The sequence below is a fragment of the Silene latifolia genome, chromosome 10, assembly GCF_048544455.1.
Source record: "Silene latifolia isolate original U9 population chromosome 10, ASM4854445v1, whole genome shotgun sequence".
In the NCBI taxonomy this organism is placed as follows: Eukaryota; Viridiplantae; Streptophyta; class Magnoliopsida; order Caryophyllales; family Caryophyllaceae; genus Silene; species Silene latifolia.
In genome coordinates this window covers 114,570,150-114,579,162 of record NC_133535.1, presented here as the reverse complement: position 1 = coordinate 114,579,162, position 9,013 = coordinate 114,570,150, and positions in this window count along the sequence as shown.

Below are 9,013 nucleotides of genomic sequence, written 5' to 3'. Positions count from 1 at the left end.
AGCATTTATTTTCAGCATTTTATATTATGTGGCATATTATTATTATTTATAGAACAAATGAATAAAAAATTAATTAGTTAAGAAACTATTGTGATTTCCTTTCATTATTCTTGTCGAATTTCAAATGCGAATGCAAATGTCTTTCTATTATATTTTAAAATAACGGGTTGTATCCGGTGAAGGATTGCCTACATATTCATTTAAAAATGAAATCAAACCCTTGCGCGTAGTTCGAATAAATGTAAAAGAATAATTGTTCGAAGCAAGAGCTTGTAGTGAACTAGAAAATAAGCATGAGCTTTACTTACTCCTAAAGTACAATTCAATTTATTTGATGATATGAGGATGTCGAAGTGTCAAAATGCAAGAGCAAGGTGACATAAGCTTTCTTTCAGCGGGCCAAGGGCCAATTTTATTTCGTGACGCATGAGCGGCACGTGGGTGTTACACGAGGCACGTTTCCTGTCCTATACTAAGGGTAATATCACTTCAGTTGGTCGAGGTTAGTTGGGTTAGCGAATTCATTCCCATCTAGGTCTGTAATCCTAACCGCACCCCCGAGAGTATGGACTTGACTAAGAAAGGTCCGGCCCATTTGGGTTTAAACTTTACACGCGGATCGACAGGTAGGAGAGATCTGACTTATTTGAGCACCAAGTCTCCTTCTTTGATATTTCTGGGCTTAACCCGTTTATTGAAGGCTCGTTTGATACGTGCCTGATATGTTTGCACATTATGTAATGCGCGCAACCTTCGTTCATCCAAGAGGATGAGTTCTTCATATCTATCTCTCTTCCAATCAGCTTCTGGAATTTGACTTTCTAGCAGAATGCGTAGGGATGGAATCTCTAGTTCAACTGGTTGCACAACTTCCATGACGTAAGTCAAATAGAAAGGAGTGGCCCCAGTGGGCGTCAATGCGTGATCTGCTGTATTATCTACCAATATGTCGATGTGTGGTAGAGGGAAGTTGTCCTTGGGACTTGCTTTGTTTAAGTCTCTAAAATCAACACAAACTCGGATTCGCCCATCCTTTTTCGGTACGGGGACTATGTTAGCCACCCAGTCTAAATTCTCGGAAACTTTGATGAACCCGGCTTTGAATTGTTTATCGACTTCTTCTTTGATTTTAAGAGCCCATTCGGTCCTCATACGACGAAGCTTCTATTTTACGGGTTTGAAACCTGGTTTTATTGGAATTCTGTGTTCTGCAATATCCCTGTCGATTCCTGGCATGTCTTTGTAGGACCAAGCGAAAACGTCCTTGAAATCATGTAGGAGGTCTATGAAATTGGCCCTTTCAGTTGGGTTTAAGGTCATCCCTATCCTAAGTTCTTGGGGTTCTAGTTCGGTTCCTACGTTGATAGGTTCGGTGTTTTCTATAACTGGTGCCCCTTCCCCCTCTTGTAGTATCTCTTTAACCATATAGGGTGGTAATTCGACTGAGTCTGGGTCAGGATCATCCTCATTATCATCGTAAATAGAATTGCATTCAGAATAACATAAAGAGTAAGCAGAATCTGATTTATTTATATTAAATTTTGAAAATAGTTGAGACAAAGAAGCCATCTGTTCAGTAGTCAGTGGCGGTAAAGGAACAGCTGCTGGGGCATTTCCCAAGCTACTGTTACTACTTGATGCTATGTTAGGAGAAACAAGGGGATGAGGAGTGACGACAGAAGGAGACTCTCTAGCGAATTCTCTAGACTCAGATCTGATTCCGACTCTGACTCCGACTCTGACTCGAATTCGTTGTCTTCAGGTTCTCCTTTGAACATCTCTCCTTCTCCAGTGGTGACCTTGAAGAGCTCTCCTTTGTTGTTAGTCCACTTGATCGACTTTCTCCATCCTTTCTACTGATTTGAACTGGTTTCGGTGATTAATGCTGTGGGGTTGAAATGGTCATCCTGAAGTATCATGGTAATGATCTTATCCGTAAGACTTTCGGCACTTTTGATCAAGGGAAGATCCTGGAGGTAGACATCTTCATCGCTATCTGCCCATATTCCATTGACCTCCTCCTTGATTGGAGAGATAAGGTGTGAACAATCCAAGGTGGATTCCTCATCTGTAATCATCAGAACTCCAAGAGGATTCTGAGTATTGTTGGGCTTACCTCCAGGAGGTATGGGTAAATGACCATCTTCAATCATATCCTGAAGGACATGCTTTAGTTTGAAATATTTCTCTGTATCGTGTCCCTTGCCTCTATGATATTCGCAGTATGCATTCTCATCCCAGAATTTGGACTTTTTTTCTGGGTCAGGTGTAGGCCCTATGGGTTGGAGCTTACCCTGTTTCATCAACCTTTTCAGAGCATTGGAATATGTATCGCCAATGTTTGTGAACTTCCTTTATGGGTTATTCTTCTTTGATGATTCGACAAAGTTGACCTCATCAGTCTTGCTAGTAGAGCCATAAGAACGACCCGTTGAACCTTGGTATCCACGACCCACCGTTTTGGACAAGAGCCCTTTACGGATGTCATATTCAATTCTCGTCCCTAGCACAGTCAGATCCTTGAAGGTCTTTTTGTTTTGGTATCTCAAGTGGTTTGCGCAAATAGGTCTCAGGTTATCTACGAACTTTTATACAAGAGTAGCTTCATCTGGACGTTCAACCAATTGTGTGCTAGTCTTCCTCCACCAACTTAGGAAGTCGGTGAAGCCTTCTTTCTCATTTTGGGTAAGAACCTCTAGAGTACGCATGTTGACTTGGATCTCAGCATTATCTGCGTATTGCTTAGTGAATTCAATTGCGGCATCGTCCCAGGTGGCAATCTTCTTATGTTCCAAAGAGTAGAACCATTGCTTAGGAATGGTGTCGAGAGATGAAGGAAAGATCCTTAGGAATATCTCGGGTTTGATGCCTTTGATATACATGTAGCCTTTGAAAGCACGAATGTGGTTCAAAGGGTTTTCATGCCCCTTGAACTTTGGGATGTCAGTCATGTTGAAGTTGGTTAGCAATTGAGCATTTACGGCCTCATACTTACGATTGTTCTCCCTGTAGATGTCATCTCCCTTAAGGTACATTATTTGCTCCTCCAAGTATTGGAGTCGCTTTTCAGCTTCAGTTGGACCTAGTGGGGGGTTGGGTTCTGGTTGCCCAACAAAAGGTGGAATGTCATCATGCATGCTCACATTAGGAATATCATTCTCTGCAGGAGGAAGCCTAGTTTCTACAACAACTATTCGGCCTTCAATAGCGTTGAGACGAGCATAAGCTTGATCTTGGCTTGTTTGGAGACGAACGAGCGCAGCTAGGATTAGATCATTACCATTTTGGGGTTGTCCATTAACACTTGCGTGACTAGTTCCAGGCATCTTAAAAACTGGATAAGAGATCGACGACGAATCAAAACACGATCGACCATTTTAGCACACTTACTCAAAAAAAAGGCTCAACTTGTGAAGTGGGAGTGTGCCACTTGTGTTAAGTGAGGTCGAAAAATGACAAAATTTTGAAATGTTTGTCCTAAGCAACTGTGTGTAGTTGTAGGAGTGTTGACTAGAAGTGGGGTTTTGAGGCCCGAATTTTGACTGGACATTTGGACAGAGTTTCGACTCATTTTGCGCTAATTTAGGCCATTTTTGAAAATGTTTATGTTTTAAAAGGTTGTTTTTATTTTACAAAATTTCGTCATGGTTTTGTTTACAAAATGGTGATCACATATGATACAAGCATTCATACATGCATTATAACGGTATGCTGAGTGCATTTATAAGGATTTTGGCTTAAAGGTGGGTTGCCATACCAACTAATTAAAACGAGTTAAGAAACGAATTAGACGAGTTAGAACTAACTAGGACTAGTTATGAAGATGGAGACGAACTTGAAAGACACGATAAACTAAAAATAAACGACAGAAACATGTACAAGGACGAATTCCAGAAACCTGATATGAATGAATCAAGTTTCTAAGAATCCGGGTTTGATTTGATGGCGAAAACCCGCAAATATCGATTATTAGGGATTTGAGCCGTAAAATAAGACGATAAATATTAAGAACGTATTAAAATTTATTATTTATGAATGAAAGAAAGAAAAGAAGAAATTAAAACGAAAAGGAACGAAACCAACAGGAAACCGAGGAAGAAGAAGAAGAGCAGGAACTGCGGCAGCCTCTGGAAGGGGCGCAACAGATGCTGCGACTCTTCGAAGAGGCGCATCAGTTGCCGCATTTCTTCTCGGCGTGTGGTTACTGCTGATCCGTAAAAGAGTTTAATAAAAGGGTTTTATAAGTCGGTTTTAAACATACTTTTGACATAAATCTTACATTAGTCGACACAAAAATAAAATACAATAAAAAGATGGGATTTACACCCTCAGACTTACATGTTTGACGAAACGAGATTAATTAAGTTAACGTTTTAGTGATTGCTCGACTCGAATGTATGAAGAAAGTGCCCTTGTAAGAGGATTTAGATTAAGTTGATTGATGTGTAGTGGTCAAATTGGCCGGTCATGCAACGTGACTGGTACTCAGAATGATCTGAGCTTACGTGGTCGATTGATCAAGCACGTAGACGTCAAAAGCTTAGAGCACGGTCTTAGAATGCAAAGGGAGAAGAGAAGGGCGGACACTCGCGTGAAAAATATGTGGAACGAAGGTCCCTATTTATACTAAAAAATACGGAGAGTTATGGAATGACTCAAACTTTGGAAACAAATCACGAAAAAATCTGAAAACATGCAGAAATGAGTGGGAAGAGCGCGCAGCAGAATCTGCCTGCGATCCTTCAAGAGGCGCAAAGATTTGTCGCGTCATTTCCCAAATGGTTTTTTCTCATGACGTTTCTTTTTTGGAATTGCGGTGGATCTCTACTTCCTTATTTCTTAAAATAATATTTTCGGGATATATTTTACGAAAAGATATAAAATTAATTTATGAAATAAATATTCGGAATATTCTAGGACATTCCGACTCGGCATTTTAAACGGTTTATTAGAAAATGAAGCGGTTTTTTGACCCGAACTCCAAATGAACTCTAATTACTGTCAAAACGACCGTATCGGCGCGTAGATGACAACCAAGAGGTAGACACAAGTATTTGAGCTATCACTTGATGATAAACTATTGAACTGTCATAAATCGTTCCGCGTACCAAACATGCGGCCCAATCATCACTGGGTGGTTGGCGGGAGGTGCAGAAATGAGGTATCTACAATCTCCGCCAAAAAATAATATCATTGTGCCCCGCAACACCACATCTCTCACAGTAGACCACCTGTTGTGCCATAGTATGGAACTGAGGTGGACTACCCCAAGACTGTGTACTCTCCAGCTTGTCAGATCTTGTATTCTGAGCTTCAAACTGTGCTATAATTCTGGGGACATTAGACATCTTGGTAGAAGAATCAAAGGTACTCAAGCAATCCCTTTGATGATCTCTCCTAGAATCCTGTCTAGGTAGGACTTGTAGAACCTATCAAAACAACACTAAAGGAAAAAGATAAGAACTAACCAAGGAATAAATTCCTTGAGGCTAAAGAAAGACAAAAATAAAACAAGCAAATAAAATAGTTGCCTCCCCGGCAACGGCGCCAAAATTTGACACGGCTGTCGCAACCCTATCAAAAATAAACCAACCGGCTTAACTAATATAGTAGAGGTAAGTCGGGTATCGTACTCCACAGGGAGGATATTATATCTTCTTGTTATTCTAGTCCGTCACGGTAACAGATTGGGGGTGTTTTTTGACTTGATTTCTAAACTACTAACTGAAATGTAAAGCAAAGAGAGAAGAACAGTAAAAATAGTAAAAGGAAATAAGATGTGATCAAATAAAGAGAGAATTGCTAGGATGTCGGTTCACCACGATAATTAGCCAATTCAGTCATAACGAGATCAGTCAGTCTAATGTGAGAAGGGTAAAGGAAAGGTCCTCTCGGTCCGCTATCCGCCCTAAAATACTACTAACTTAGCTTTCACCCTAATTAGTGTAGTCTACTGTTCATAACAGGTCTGTTCATTCCAATCTCTCGATCTAGGTCTGAATATAACTAGATTAACTAGTTTAGAAGCGTTCACTTAACTAAACGATTACAATTAAATTGTTATGAGTCAATTCTCACAATCAAATGTTAGTTATTTAGACCAAATTAATACTCATATTATGATATCAAAATTATAAATTAATTTTAGGTGGTCTAAATCTACATGCATGCAAAGCAAAATATAAAAGAGATGGTACTAAACCATCTTAAGACGAAAATTCCTTACATTGTTATAAGGCAAAATGGGCACAACTCAAGGACTCCTTCCTTGATGTTGTTCTTCTGCTAATGTAATAAGGATGATCCTCCAACACCTTAATTACCAAAGTAGGTAATCTCCTAAGGTGGCACCCAAGATAAACCCAAAATTCTACTAAAATACTAACTAGGTAAATGTAGTAGTAACCTTGTTTATTTGTATATTTGATGTACTAATTAATATTATTACCTTGATAATATTATTAGTTTACTTTTATATGTGTTTATTGTAAAAGGATGAACAAAATAAGAAGAAAAATATGGTCTATTGATGGTGTATATGAACCATCCACAACAAGCACACAAAGACCAATTTTCTTCAAATTTCCAACCTTAGAAATGATGGAAGGACTTAGGTATATATAGGCATGCAAATGTATACAATTCACATACAAATGCTAGTGGGAAATGCCTACCTTTTCCACTCACAATGAGTTTATTAGTAGTGTATAAAAATCTGTCCAAATGGTCCCCTCCGGGTCCATTTCGATTTTCGACATTTGCCCCACAAATGCTTATAAGTCTTATATTTAGTTATCTGACATAATTAAATATTAATTTGATTATTTAAGACTTAAATAATATAAATTAACTACCAATGACTACTTAACTATTAAGTAATCATAAGACCATTTTATCAACATACAATGTGTCAATATTATCCCAATTAGCTAATTTTACAACCTCTTGTAAAATATAAATAGCTAATTAATTCCACCTCAAAACATATACACATATCGCATAAAATTAATTAATTAACAATTAATTAATAAATTCTAAATTATTAATTTATTACTTAAATATCACATAATTAAATAATAAATCTTCTCTGCCCGAGTTCGTATCCCGTCATCAAATAATACTTTTACGTGACTAATTAAAAGTCAAATAATACAAGGAATTAATTATCTCGTATCTCATACAAACAATTAATTCATTCTATTTGGGCGCCATCCTATAGGTGTGACCTAAAGGGATCACCTGATCACCGCCGTCACACGACAGTAATGTCAAACTCTAGTCAGCCAATCATTACCGAATAACGATGACCAGCTGACAAATAAAAAGATAAATCCCTGATATTCCTTTTACGAGATTTAATATGTAAACACACTTATTGTGGAAGACACTACTCCAACAATCTCCCACTTGTCCGACACTAGTGTGCGTTACCAATTCTCTTGGCCAATAATATCTCTCAGTCAATGCAAGATGTCTTTCAGGTCGTTCTTGCACGTGATCATATCATAAAGTGGTTTCCTCGATCAGGAGAATGACTGTCTGACCGGATAATCTACTATAGATCTCATCCGATCTTGGCCACGCATTTCCAGTCACCTCTCCTCGAGTGGCCTTGAGATAAAATATGACATAAATGGACAATCCCGTTGACCTATCTTCTTCGTTCGATACAGATCACAATGACCCGGTAAATGCTCATCGGCCTCCTTTTACGGTGCGACCTAGAACAAAAACCAAAGCCACCGGAAAACCGCACCAACTCAGACAAATAGTCACCAGTCTAAAGAATTGACTCGTAGGTATATATAGAAATCCTCGCTACGACCCAGCAACAAAAGGACTCTATAAACGGTCACTGTCCGACAAATCGTCTCACAACCGCCTATGTAACCGACTCAGTCATCATTATGACCATATGATGACAAATCGAACTCGTCATCTATCGCCTTACAATCTAGTCACTCCGAGACGTCACCTCATTAAGTAACTAGGGACAAAATACAATGTTAATCCAGTTCACTTTAATAGAGTTCGACTTTGTCACTACAATCTATTTGGATAAAACAAAGTATATAAAAATTCAGATATAAAGCTGAATGCAACGATAAATCTAATTATCATATATGAAATAATAAATACAATATCTTAATTATTACATATCATATAATTTACAACAGTTCTGGCATTCGTCTCAATCCCATCGAAACTACATGACTATCATGTTTGGCTTGAGACAAATGTTTGGTTAAAGGATCAGCGATGTTGTTAGCTGTCCCAACCTTACAAACTGTAATTTATTTCCTTTCGATTAAATCTCTAATTACATGAAATTTCCTAAGTACGTGTCTAGACTTGTTACTAGACTTGGGCTCTTTTGCTTGAAAAATAGCCCCACTATTATCACAATACAAAGTGATAAGATCCTTGGCGGTAGGAACTACTTTCAGTCCCTCTAAAAATTGCCTAATCCAAACAGCCTCCTTTGCAGCTTCAGAGGCTGCAATGTACTCAGCTTCCGTTGTAGAATCAGTAGTCATAGACTCTTTAAAACTTGTCTAGCAAACCGCCCCTCCGTTCAACAAAAAGACAAAACCAGCATGGGATTTCAAATCATCCCTATCGGTTTGGAAACTGGCATCCGTATAACCTCTTATACGTAATTCAGATTCTCCTCCAAACACTAAGAATGAATCTTTAGTCCTTCTCAAGTACTTTAGAATATTCTTGACAACTATCCAGTGACTCTCACCTGGAGTTTTCTGAAAACGACTCGTCATACTCAAAGCATACGAGACGTCAGGACGAGAACACATAATAGCATACATGATCGATCCAACAGCGGAAGCATAGGGAATCGATTTCATGCGTTCAATATCCTTAGGCTCAGTAGGACACTGTGACTTACTCAAAGTGATCCCACTGCCCATAGGTAGAAAACCTCTCTTGGAGTTTTTCATATTGAATCGGTCAAGAATCTTATCGATATAAGCTTCTTGACTCAATGCTAATATCC